Source organism: Protomyctophum bolini (genome assembly GCF_963924005.1).
Source record: "Protomyctophum bolini genome assembly, chromosome: 22".
NCBI lineage: Eukaryota > Metazoa > Chordata > Actinopteri > Myctophiformes > Myctophidae > Protomyctophum > Protomyctophum bolini.
The window spans coordinates 17,894,951-17,909,425 of NC_137883.1; the positions used below are offsets into that span (position 1 = coordinate 17,894,951).

The following is a 14,475-nucleotide window of genomic DNA, read 5'->3' on the forward strand; positions in this document are numbered from 1 at the left end:
TTTGGCAGTGCAGTGCATCGTTTATGCTTTGAGAGAACATGTTTGTTGATTCAGTGTGAGCTAGAACATGCCTCTTCCACCACAAGATAAAGCATGTCTGTGGAACAAAACATTTCTTCTGGGTGTTTTGGTGTCATAACGACTCTTACACAACACTGCATGCCAATTAAATCACCAAGTGTAACCTCTGTGATAGATATATTGTGACAGTTTAAAAGTTATTATTTTATGGGTTATGGTGGCATGCCACCACTTCTGGGAATACAAATATTGAATGTCCACGAGCGATCCTGCGATTCCTGTGAGTCATCAGTGGTCTGGAGCATTGCCACAGCATGAGCCAGGCCACATGGCTCTCTCATCCAATTGCATTACTGGTCAGTGACATACATTCTAGGATCATCAGGATGGGTCCACTGTCCAGTCAGTGTTTTTATAAAAGCCACAACCATGCATGCAGATGTCCTTACTGTCCATTCAACCAAATCCTATTCTGATGCAATGCACAGCCAACATTACCAAGACATTGTTTTGTTTTGGCTGGTGGGCAGCACAAAAGCTGTTATCCTACATCTGCCGGAGTGGAGCAGGCCCTCATCCCTTTGTGTGTCTCAGTTGAGATGAGGTTCCTTTTTTGGAAGTGGGGTGCAGACTGCAGAGAAGGGGAAAGCCTGCATCTTGTCACACAGTCCTACCACCCCTATAACAGTTCAAGGAAAGCGACAAAAGGCTATGTATTAAATAAAATCTAACTCATCTAATGTCCAAAACACACCAGTTGCAACTCCTTGCAACTAGTCCACAACTAGTCGCAACTCCTTGCAACAATACAAACCACACCAATGCAAGTTCTTGCAACTGCCATTGGGGGATAATGATTGTAGTTGCATGTTGCAAGGAGTTGCGTGGTGAATCATTGGTGTGGTTTGGGCCTAACAGTTGTGCTAAGTCTAAATAATTGTCAAAACATCTCTGGGCTTATACCGGAAAGATGAAGCTTTATCTTCTGATAAGAGTAAAAGACCAACAGCTTTGGTGGGAAACCGTTGGACCACAAATCACTTTTGTTTGCCTTGAAGTGCCATTATCCTAATCTTGGGTGGTTAATTATCGATTTTACATTTTTTGGAAGGCCCTCTGACCTTTCTCATCTAAGGAATGTGAGTACAAGTCAACTGTTTATGTAAATCCAACCCTTTCTCGGGTCGGCTGGTACCTCATGTATCTGTCTGTGTTCTCCAGTCTAGATTCTCATTTCCTCAACTTTCAGACCAGCTTTCAGTTCTTTCTGGACAGAGGATCTGATGGTCCAAGACTCCAAGTTTCCTTTAGGACATTTTTGTTGTGCTTGTGTGGTCAAAAGTAATTAATAGTAGTTATGGAATCATATATGTGCCCCTTACTATTGGTCGGTTCTTTAACCTTACCACTGACTGTACAGTATTTTCAGTATGTAGAGTAAGACATTAGATCGGACATGCATGGATTAAAGACAAGTTCTCAGTCGCCACAAGTGATTTCACTCATTTGCATTCCATAGAGGTCAGCATGTCTTTCTCTTGGCTTTCTCTAAAGGATTATTTATTTCTTATTGACTTAGTTGCGCACCGACATCACACTGTAAGTAGCAGAACTACAAGCTCGCACCATGTTGTAGCTGAGTATTTGAATTGATCAAATTAGCATACACGTTCTGAAGCATCTCCCGTAACACTATTGGCCTTGGATATTTAAAAACAAAGGTTAAAGCCCCAATCTGTGATTTCTTCAAAGTGGCTGTATGTACAGTAGAACAGAGCAGGAACTGTTGGTTTAGAACGATAATACCAAAACGTAATTTTACGTACTGTATTGTGCAAATTGTTTCGGAGAGCGTGTGGGGGGGCTCCTTGAGCTGTTTCACAAATCGCAGATTGGAACTTTGCCTAACAAAACTTTATTATTTCTGTGTCCATTGTCTTTATCAACGGAATGAAAACATTAATGTAGAGCACAATCATTTAGAATTATTCATTAGAAGCAGTGACGTGTTCAAAGGCGGTTTGACTGTTCAGTTCTTTGACTTACAGTACAAGCATTTAATTAGCTTGAAATAACTGTGTGGTTAAGGATGACATCTCTACAGGCCAACCCGGAAGTTGCCATCGCCATGGACTCCCACCGCATATTTCAGATGGAATTTTTCCATTGGGGTTTTGGATAAATTAAGAAAATAAACTATATAAAACAGGCTTTTGTACACGTTTTGTTCAAGAAGATAATCTCCACAGATCAACACACTTGAAATGTCTTTTGAATCACGCATGCAATTAATACAAGTTAAAACAAATGAACTAAAAATATACACTGTAGCAATAATATTGTGTAGGGAAATTTATCTTGTGCAACAAACAAACCATGGCCTGAAACTCTCTTCCCCTTCTTGAACATGACAAATGCCCTTATGAAGAGTTACAGTACTACTACACAACATGGACTGAAGTGAAGTAGCTACAAGTGGTTAATTGGGTTATGGGGTTTGCGTTTTGGCATTTGTCTGGCTTTAGTCAAACCGACTTTTCAATGGGTTGAGAGGAGATGTTGTAGCCTGTCTGTGATTTCTGTGTGTGACATAGTCTGGGCTTGGTAATTGTAGAAAACAGTACAAAGAATGAAGAGGAGTACCAGCCATAAATCATATGGAATGGGATGTGCTCAAACTGTGAAAGCCTGCTATTCAAGTTTCATTCGGAGTGAATACTCAGCCATCCCAATGCAAATATTCTGATTGGATAAAAATCACTGTGTGATGTGAAGGGTGATATAAAACAAACGGTGCAAACACAAACATTAAACTCCATTAACAATAAAGAGACAATGACGTAATGAGGCACATTATGACGTAAATTTTCCCTTCATTGTCAATGGCGTTTACAAAACAAACATTGAACTAAAGACAAACATTAAACCTGTAAATAGGAGGGGCCAGCGCCCCTCAAAAAATATAAATTCCTTTTAGTGGAATGCATGCAAGTCTTTGATGTCATCTAAGACGTAGGCCTATGACTCCATATTTGGGCATGGTTTCAGCAAGATCCAACTACTACCACTATCTTACATTGAAGTTACATATTTCAGTAAAATATACACAAGATTTGAAAAGAAATGCATGGAGGTACTTCCTTGGCCTACTGACGGTGTGCACAAAAGAGTTGGCACTAAACCACCGGGGATTAGCGAGATTTCAGATTAGCCCTGGACAGACAAATAAACATAATGTTTCCCCTTGCCTTCAGCCTGGCAATGACATTGAATATTCATAGTTGGCTGAATATATAGAACAATGAGCACAATCATTTCTTATCATTTTGAAGTGATAGTGTAAAACATGAAATGTGCATCTTACAGTGCACATCAAACGTGTAAGATGTCATGCTATATGTTTACAGTCCAGGTCCCTATCAGTATGCATGCCCCTGAATATACAGCTGCTATAGTGAAGAGTGAGCCTGTTGTGTCCCTTAGGAAGGAAACATTAGTGCCTGATTTCCTTCCCTGTCCCGGTTCCTCTCACAGCAAACCTGTGCTGCTTCAGTAGAAACTGCCCCAGATATCTCTATTTTATTTTCCCATAAAACAGAAACAACCGGAATAAATAAATAAAGTCTGCCAAGAATTGTGACTTCCCCTGTTAAGTAAATCTTTAGAACACAGCATTGCTCCTATACACACCCTACTATACTATATACCCTATATCCATATGTTCATTTTATATAGTTAAATGAACACTCTGGACTTTTTCTGTGTACAGTATAACATGTACAGTATGTGCATCTCACTCACGCCACCGTTTCCTTCTCTTATTTTTGGACACTTGTTGTTTGTTTTGAGTGACATGTGATACTTGGACTGAACCTTACAGAAGTTATTTTTAGCTCGGTCTGTTTGCATATTCGGCACTGACTATGTGCCGCCCCGATACCTCACTGGAATATTTCATGCTGAGATTTATTTGACTCAAGTACCCAAATTTAGTCATCTGATAAGCTCAGAAGTTATGTTCATGTTGCACGATCGCTTATAGACCATTTATATATTCATTATGTCAGCAGATGGCTGCCTCTGTATAGCATGCAAGTACATGTGCGTACAGTATGGTTAAATGTGCTTTATAGTTCATGTATAATATTCAATTATGTTCACACTAGAGCTAAATCCTGAGTGTTAATTTAAGTCTGAGTGCAAAAATGTATTTTGCTGGACTGTCCCAAAGAGTATTTTGGGATCTACATACCATAGGGCAAAACTAATGTGACTGAAACTCAAGATTTGCCATCTTGATTGTATAATTGCTGAGAAGTAGCTTTTTGAGCGGTGCACACTGCTCCAATGACTGGCCCCGTGTGTCCGTATGTTTGGGGTATGAACAGCTGCAATACCGCTGGCGCTGGGTGACCTAAAGTGGCACTATTGAGTGCTACTTTCAAATCATTGTGTGTTTGGTTATGTGATCCTTCAGAATCACTGTAGAAGTCCTGCTATATAAAGAATATTGCTATTCCTTAGCTTTTGCCAAGATTTAAGATATAATTTAGACTAAACTGTGGCCAGATGAATTAAATAAACAAAACACAGCACAGCACAAAAACTTTGTCTGTCTGTCGCTTGAGCTCCTATTGACATATTGGCAGGAGGTGGCCTCCATATGAAAGCATTTACTTTTATTTTTGGTCATACAGTATACAGTGTTGGAGTGTCATACTCATTATGTGAAGTACTTTTATTTTTGGTCATAAAGTATAGTGTCATACTCATTATGTGAAGTGCGTCTGACCGTATTTATAATTGATTTGTGGTGAATGTACTTTATGTCTGGTATATAAATTACATTTTAAGTTCATTTAGCAAAACTATTTTGGGGCTATTTAAAGTAAAAGGTCATGTTGGATAATGCACAACTTTGATGCCCAATTTAATTTGGGGTTGGGAATGGAATATTAAGGGTTCATTAGGAGGATTTAGTTTCAGGAGACCTAATGCTCGTCAGTGTGGAGATTGAAAAGTAGTCTGGCTCTTTGATCTAACCATAAACATCTACTGACCAGTCATTCTTCTTCATAGGCACGCACACACTTCCCTTGGATCTGTAACCCAGAGCCATTGTTGAATTCTCAGCTGACAATATTAATTTGAAGCCATAATATTTTGGCTCATGTTGCTGAAGGACACACCTTTATTAGAACATGAAGAAGACCAATTCTGTCCATACTGGATTATTCACAAAACAACTTCTATAACAAAACAACTTCTATATGCTAAAACGAGCCTGTTTTGTTTATAATACAACGGTTTATTCAGTGACCAAAAAGCTGTGATTATGGTTAGCGGATAGCCTATAGGCTATAGGGCTATCCGCTATTGTATAGCCTATAGGCTATCCACTATTGTATATCACAATTCACGTTGTAGTAATATTTCTCTTTAAAAATTATTGCAATGAGAGTTTTTGTAGATATTATGTGCCCTGCCGATAAGATGAAGAATAACCCAGTCTTCACCTCTGGTCACATCTAACATAGAGTCGTAACTTATGCCAGAGTCTAGGTCCAGAGAAAATAAATAGAAGCAGTGAAAAACTCCCCATAGCTTTTCAGGAAACCATTGAGACAGATAGCTTATGGTCTGTGCTATGGAGAGGCCAAACGTAATTACTTCCAAAACTGAGAAATATTATTAGCTATGTTTCTGTATTTGTTATCTGTTCTTGTGCTAAGCTCCCTGGTGGGTTTCTACATGGACATTTAAAGTAAATTGTGGCGTAATGGCACTGGAACTGCTGGAGTTCATCCAATATTCCACAGCATCTTGTGTTTAATTTATACTTCGTTGTGTGCCGAAATTTGCCGATCTACGAGCTCACTGCGATTCGCCCAGCGACCCGTTGTGAGCTTGTATAGATATACAGCTATACAGGCAAGTGACTATGATTCCTTTTGACAAGATTATAACACCTACTTTAGTATCAGTATTGTTAATTTAGAGTAACATACAGTTCAGTAAGAGATATGCAGTACACATAACTGAACACACAGTGAGCAATGCAGTAAAAATGTGCAAAATGTCCAGATGTAAGATTTAGATTTTACTAGTGTATGTGGTTATGGTTTTGTTAAATGGTTACACCTCGACTTCACAATATTAAAACGACTGCAGCAAGAGGGGAGTATTTTCTTGTCCCTGTGGGGAGGTGAAATTGCTTTCACAGCTACCTGACACATAGGCTGGGTGGACTGGAGGGTCAAACTGACGACCTTTCCGATCCCGGATGGCCACTCGGCTATGGCCTCCCCAAGTATAGGCCTGCGCCATAATATACGTGGCAATCTATGTCTGTGATGTTACAGTACATACTTTATTCCCCAGAATGTGTTAGGCTTTCACAATTTCCCTGATATCTCAGGCAAGATTTTTAGGATGCATAAAATTGTGACATTGCTAATATATATATTCCTACATGCACGCCCTGAAATTTCTACACTGCTGCTGAGCTCTAACGAAAAAACAATGGGCAGATGATGACAATAGGCATATGAGTGGATTTTGACTTTCATGCAATATCACTTATTTACCAGTAGTGTTCTATACCCAACCACAGGATATATATTTCTCAATAGAAGAACCGTTAGACCAACTACAACCACCGCAGTTGTGTTAGTTATATTGTATTTGTCAGCTTTAATGTGCTCTGTTGTGCTTCTCATTTCAATATTATGAAATAAGCTATGTTCCCTTGATGTGATCAACATGTAACACTGATCTATATTGGTCAGCATGCATCTTTGATCTTATCAGTGGCAAATCATCAACTTCTGTTACTCTATTTACAAACGTAACCTAGTTACCTTAATATAATTTTTTACCAAAAGTATAGCTTTGAGAAGGCTAGTAAATCTATTAAAAAAGTTGATTGAAGGCAGATGTTATTTGCAGTAAGGCCATGATGTTCACAGGCCAGAATATGGATCCAAAGCCAGATCATCACTACGTCTCTGTGGCTCTTGATGGATGTCAGATGGGGAGGGATATGGAAAAGTCGATCACAGTTTAAAGTTCCAGCTAACCTGATGAGTCTAAACTGTGGGGAGGTTAATGGGCATAATGCTAAATTAAATCTACGAACGTGTCATGATGTTGCGTGTTGTGTGCTGTCATTTTCGGCATGTGGCACCATCATACAACGAGTAAGACGCGCAAACGCGGGAAGCAAACGCAGCTCGTACATATTTGGGTTTTGGACGTATAGCTGCTTTGGGGACTCCTTATATGGTTATGGCTGAGTCATGGTGACGTAATCACTCAGCTCCATATATGGGCACAAAAGCGGGACAGACAGACACACAGACAGACAGACAGACATGATCTGCTAGGTCTCATAGTAAGTGCTCAGTGCGTTCGCAACAAAGTATAAATCAGGTGTAACAGTCAAATTGACATCCCCACTGGCGATGTTGGTGAAACAGTTTATTAGATGTCTACATTATAGTAGATATTACTGGATATTACTATGTGGTTCTCAAGGTGATCATAGCTATAGTGTTTAGGTCGCATATGGGTTTCATAGAAAACTGTTATGCAGACTGTTATGCATTTGATCCCAGTATGATCTGCGTGGTGTCTGTCTGAATTGTATTGAGGACAGCTGCTTCCAATAACCACGATACCATGGCACAAGTAAAAAAAAAAAAAAAGAATACCCTATTTTCCTTTTTTTTTCTTAAATATATATTTTTATCCCACGATTTTGTAACCCATTTTTCACCCCTGTGCCAATCATCTACTTTGATCCTGGGCTCTACACACCCTCCGCCAACCTGGGGAGAGCAACGGACTTAACTCATGCTCCCTTCATGCCTGAGTGTCCAAGTTGCTCCTTTACACCTGACAGGGGGGAGTTTCCCTGGTTGGACGTATAGCGCGTGGAAGGAACACGTTATTCCAACCAGTTCCTTTCCCCTCCATCAGGCGCCCCGGCTGGCCAGGGGGAGGCAGTTTAGAGACCAGGATTACTGCATGTTTTTGTGAGGGTACCTACCCTAGGGGACACGGGGAGAACATGCAAACTCCACACAGAAAGGCCCTTTTGCCAACCCCGCCTTCAGGTATGGGCACTGATGACGCAGGGGAGGAAACACGCCCCCCAGCACCCACAGTGCCCCGAGCGGAAATCGAACCCAGGACCTTCTAGCTGTGAGGCGACAGCACTACCAACTGTGCCACCGTGCCCCTATTTTCCATTACAATATATACATCACTCACCTTATTTTTATTTTATAGTATTGTTTAATAGGGCAGAAAAAAATGCTTGTTTGTTCAGAAGATTATTAGACAAGAAAGTATAAAAGAAGGAATACTGTACAAACTATCATTATGCACAATATACATTTGAGTTCATACATTATAGCCCTACTGTATATAGTATAGTCTATGAGAGAGAGAGAGAGAGAGGTTACTGTATACTGTGGATGCCGATAACAATTATGTGAATGGCTTATTCTCTGTCACACACAGCTGTCAGGCGGTGTGTGGCATTTCATTCAATTTCATGTGATGACTCAATGTTCTTGAATCTCTTGACAAAAGGGCTTGTAACAGTGAAAAATAGTTATTGATGTAACACCAAAAAGCCTGCTGGAGCTTTCAATAAGCCATGAATGATGGACCAGCATTGACAGCCTGAGCACAGCTATGGTTAAGAGCTCCAGCACTGCTTGCCAGCTCAGTTTGTTTCTGAACGGACTAGAGTGCATTCAGTATTCAGTCCGGTAGTGGGTCCTGTTTTAGGAATGTCTTGTTTTGTTTGCGTTGTCATGGTGACTTCCATCAGAGTGCCAGCGTGATTCTGCCCAGCATATCTCGCCGTCTTTCTTTCAGCTGCCTGATTGCTGCAGCGAGAAGGCTGGAGTCGGACCAAGACAACCAGGAATCTGCCCGTTCACAAGCCTTTAATTGGGATTGTTGGCTCAGGGAAAAGAGCACTTAGCTATTGTATACTCCCACTGCCACCATACTTTACTCTTGCACTGCTGTTCAGTGTTCACTTACTGTAGTGTATCTTACCATCTGTTGAAGTACTGCAAACTGCTGCAGGTGTGCAAACGTAAAAGAAAGGACAAACCACTGTCTAAACACTTCACTGATCACAACACACTGTCCTTTTACTTCATGGGCCATTTTCCTGCTTGCACTGTACTAGCACAGCAGGTTGCTTTAACGTTGCAGTGACTTTCAGAATGTTGAATGATTTTAATAGATTGTCTGCTGTTTCAATGCCTTGCTTTAGAGCAGTGATTCTCAACGTTTTTGAGGGGCGCTGGGCCCACCTATGCCCAGCTTTCCAGGTTTGTGTAAACACAAACATTGTAGATAAAAGTGAAGACAGAAAAGTGAGGACGCAAATTGTGATTGGCCAGAATGAGATGATGTATGATGATAAGAGTAGTGATGCTACGAATATTCGGCCGCAGAAAATATTCGGCAGAAAATATTCGGCAGAAAATGGCTAAAAATGCATTTCTGGCCTATTCGGTTTCGGCCCGACTAGGCAGAAAATATATCACCGACTAGTGTATGCAATTAATGCATTCAAAAGAGCTGAATAAATGTTTTATGGACCCATAATAGTGATTATTTTTTAAGTTAAGTTTTGCCATAACCATTTATTTTGCCATAAATCAAGAAATGGTAGGAAAAAATATATATAATATTTATCATATTCGGATATTCGGTATTCGGCCAACTGTTTCCTATATTCGGTATTCGTTTTCGGCCAAGAATTTCCCTTTCGGTGCATCCCTAGATAAGAGCGCCCCTCACTTCACATGGGTGAGATTTAAAATTTGACTGACTTCCAGTTTCATACTTAAAAACCTGTAATGATCCATTTTAGTTTCTAACTATCAATCACTTAGCTGGGGGACCCCCTGGAACCCCCTCAAGGACCCATGGGGGTCCCCAAATCCCACAATCAGAACCAGTGCTTTAAAGCCTTGCTCATTCATCACCTTCTGGGCAGGAGACATGCTGGGGATGTTTTTTAACTTTTCTTCTAGACGTCTTGTGAAACAGGAACCTGACTCTCTCAAAAGTGAGAGTCCACATTTGGAAGTTATTACAGCAGTTAGGTTTAGGTGAAGCCAGACACCTTGAACGGTGGATCTTTAAACCCCATGTTTGTCATGATTTTCACCTTGGTACTAACAGCAGGGTAGTTTATTGGAGTCCATAATGAGAAGGAACACGTTAGAAAGTTACCTTCACACAATGGTGAGCTAAATCTAGTGAGAGTGAGTTGATCTCTTTGGAAAGCATGACTGTGTTTGTGATGACATAATGTCAGGGAGGTAGGCCTCGGTCAGGCCTTTCCATATAAGGCCCTCTCTGTCTGCACGACTCTAGCCCATACAGACGTCACATACATCTCCCAAGCCCTTCAGCCTCACCACAAGTCGCTTCCTGTGACATGAATTCTCAAATGTGAAACAGCCACAAACACATTGCCTCGCTCAGTAATTTAGAAATTCTTTAAAGAACGGCTACTATGAGTAATTCAAGGGAAAGCGGGCAGTAACATGTTCCTTCAGCAGATGATAAATATGTTCTATTCCTTTGTGATTGTGGTCTTTATGGATTTTTCTGTGTTCCAATAGAAGATTTATGTATTTATGTTTTCTTATTGATTCACACCTAGTAAGACAAAAATGACTGTGCATGTTTGTGTTATTATAACATCGTGGGAGTTGCATGGAAGTGACGTCTGTTGCTAGATCAAAGTTTTGATGAAAATAATATTCATCTGCTTAGTGTTGGCATTTAAATATTTTTTGTGTTCCAGTTCACGTTACGAGCAAAGAATGTTTCTGGAAAGACACGGTGAAGCATAAATTTGATTGCAACAACTATCTTAATCTAAAACTGCTGTTTTATCTCAAAGGAACTGCTGTCTGGGATTTAATCTCTTTCAATTGGCTTGTTAAAAATAATTTGATTTGTCAGCTAACATCGTATTCAGAACAGTTTTTAGAATGAGCTTCATTTGTGTTATAAGGTGTCCTAACCATTACTGTAGATTATTTGATTACTGGAACTAAATTATATATTATACCTGAGAGATGGGAGACATTGAGTTTGAGGGAACCCCTGAGGGAACCCCTGACCTCAATATTGACTACAACTTTGTCCACAAAGTTGTAGTCAATATTGAGGTCAGACGTAGATTGAGGCGTTAATCAATCTAATTGATTTAATCATTTATAAAAAATTAATCCATATTCAATACTTAAATATAATAATCGATTAATAGTCAATCCCTATTTTTGGCATGTAGGTGAAAAGTTGCAACAACAAAAATCTATAATAGAGAAGACAGCCAATCTGCATGCATCATTCACAACATGTGGGCTTTTTACACAACACTGTCGTGCAATGAAGTATAAGATAGGGTTTATGTGGTTTTTTCATATAAACATGCTGCTCTATTATTCAATTAATTGAAAAAGTAATTGATAGAATAATCGCAAAGAACATAATCGATAGTTGTCGCCCTAATGTCTCGAAATGAATCAAAATATAGATACTTTTTTGCAACTTGTCTCAAAGTCGCAGGTAGTGCACTGTATCTGCCCTAGTGCGCTTTGTGCTTGGCATGGAGGCGAAGCCGTTATGATGTGATGTTCTACAGCTACATTTCGTAAAGTAGCTACTCATTACCAATAACTAGCCTGCAGTCAGAGCAGCACCACAGTAACCAGAACATATATGTGGTTGGAGCCCCTTTTCACCAAAACGGCTAAAGGAAAGCATTCCATTTATTTGGGAGACTGCCATTTTGTCATCTGCCAAACAAATGTAATAAGAAACCCTCTGGTTACTTCTTATGAAACAAAGGCTGGTTGTCCTTGGAGCTATTTTGAGAAAATGTTTGGATAATTTTAATTACATTTGTTTATTTTTTATATTTTTATTTATATTTCTTTGACAAGAAAGACACATTTTTTGTCAGGGCTAGTGTGTAATTTTATTTCCGAAAGGTTCAGGCCCTGCAGTTCATAACATATTTGGAAATAATTTCCGTAGAACTTGCTCCTTCAACCCAGTCACGCAGTATATTGAACGCACTGTATTTTTGTTGTCATTGATGTTTTATGTGTGGCTGTAGACGGGGTGAGAGCCCAAGACAAATTTCCCTTGTGGACAATAAAGTTTACCTTGACCTTGAACTGCAGGCTGAATCCTTGTTCCGTGCCTATCTGGTCTCTGTCAAAGTGGCATGTAGATGTATACTATTTGTAGAGTAGGCGTGATATTTGTTTTGTTCCCCCTTGCAGAGAAAGACAGACAGTGAGCTTTTTGTATGACGGTGCAGCACTCCTCAGAACTGAGTGTTCTGTACACTAAAGCATTAAACAGACTAACCACAGTGTATTATCCCTAAAGCATCTTAAGGGTAACTTAGCTTCTCTGCCTGTCTTGGAATGATAAGTCTTTGCGGTTTTACCAAATATAGAATATTGTGGTAAGTAGTACTCTCTTCTTCTCCCCCTTTTCGAAGGAACTTGGATCTCTCTCTCTCTCTCTCTCTCTCTCTCTCTCTCTCTCTCTCTCTCTCTCTCTCTCTCTCTCTCTCTCTCTCACACACACACACACTCTTCTATTAGAATTGACCACTTAAGCCATCGTCATTGTACAAAAATAGCCGTGAGCTGGTGCATTGCTATTTTTGCTATTTAAAAAAAATTGGAGGGGAAATTACATTGTGTGAGTTTGGAATAATGTAGGATTTGTTTTCTACTCAGCATAAGCTGAGTGTATTTATAGTAATCCCAGAGGGGAAATTACTTTTCTACATTTGACCCAGCAGTGGACTGCTCAGACTGAGCATATGGGGGAGCAGCTAGGGGTTAAGCATCTTGCTCAGGGACACTTCGACATAACGACTGGTGCAACTGGTGTTCGAACCCGGGACCTTTCAAATCCCTGATGGCCGCTCTACCTACTGAGCCACTGGCGCCGAGTTTGGGAAGTGAAGACTTGAGACTCAACTTGTATTTGTTATTAATTTACTTAAACAGAAACACATGTGTGGAGTGTAGACACAACAAATAATAAATAATGTTTTACATTGTGAAATATATAATTATTTTTATGTTTATGTTTTTTTGAAAATATATACAGTATGCAGATATAAATACATATATTGTATTTGGTGTATGCTGAGAAAAACAGAGCATTCTAACCTCTAATATAACCAACAATATTCAACTACAATGACTCTGACATTGACCTTCAATGTGATGTGGCAAGAGAGCACTTGATTTGTGAGTCTCATAGAGTGCTATGTGGGAAAGGCAACCCAGCTAGGAGTCTCTAGAGAGCGGTCATGCTGGCTGTAATGGTTTCTGCATTGCCACATGACACAAAGCAACAGTCTCTGGAGCCATCCAAGTAACTGCATTAGTACTGAAACTAATGTCCGTATCATTGACAGTCAGTAACTTGCAAGATTATGTAAGTCTATGAGATCTATAGTATGTACTCCTTTCTATTATGGGTGGCTTGTTGCGCAGCATTTCCTATGTGCTTGATTTAGTCTAATTGGTCCCCATATTGTTGGTATGCATGCATTGACCTCAGCTATGCGTTCGATACTTCCTGCTAGCATTCTGATTCACTTGATAACAACACCAAATAAGGAGAACTCCAAGAAACTGTGTCAGAGTGGACCCTCCAGTCATTGTCCTCTGTGCCTGAGTGTTGGCTCCGGCCTCTGCAGAGACATTCAGTCTCCTTCTTGTCTGCCCTTTTCCCCTATCCCTTTCTCTCCCTCCCTCTATCACTTCCTCCCTTTTTCCCCTCTCCCCCATGTCCTCCTTTCTACCCCCCCCCCCCCTCTCTCTCTCATTATAATGTACACAATGGCTTTGCTTCCATTCATCCAATACATGCTCTTGACTCTTATTGAAATTGTGGGGGAGTCTTGTGCTTCCTGACACGTACTGCACACACACACACACACACACACACACACACACACACACACACACACACACACACAATGACCTTCCTGGACTGGAGCAATTTATTTTTTAAGCGACGAGAAGACAAAGCATCCTGTGCGTCTCTACGTACCGTCATGCTCTTCAGCTCCAATCCTTATGTTTCCTCTCTCTCGATTCGAACAACGCTGTGAATGGAAGTGAATGGGGCATTGCCAGGCATGACGCTGGTCATCTGAATAACGACTCACCGCGCTGAGTCACGGTCCCTGTGAGCACACTGGAGAGTGGAGACATAACAACAACTGTTACTCTGGCATAAACAAAAATGCTTTCCGTAGCTGTTGAGTGATGCACAGAAATTCTTTGCAATTCAATTGGTTCAGGTTAAGAAGCAACGTGTAATTATTGCTTATCTCAAACTAGTGTGATATTTGTTGTTACA

General features: G+C 40.2%; 1 protein-coding gene across 9 annotated transcripts in view; it reads left to right on the top strand.

Annotated features, from left to right (window-relative positions):
* The window catches only part of pdlim5b (PDZ and LIM domain 5b), a 75,426-nt gene that overhangs the window by 15,182 nt on the left and 45,769 nt on the right, over positions 1 to 14,475 (top strand). The gene's annotated exons all lie outside the window — the stretch shown is intronic.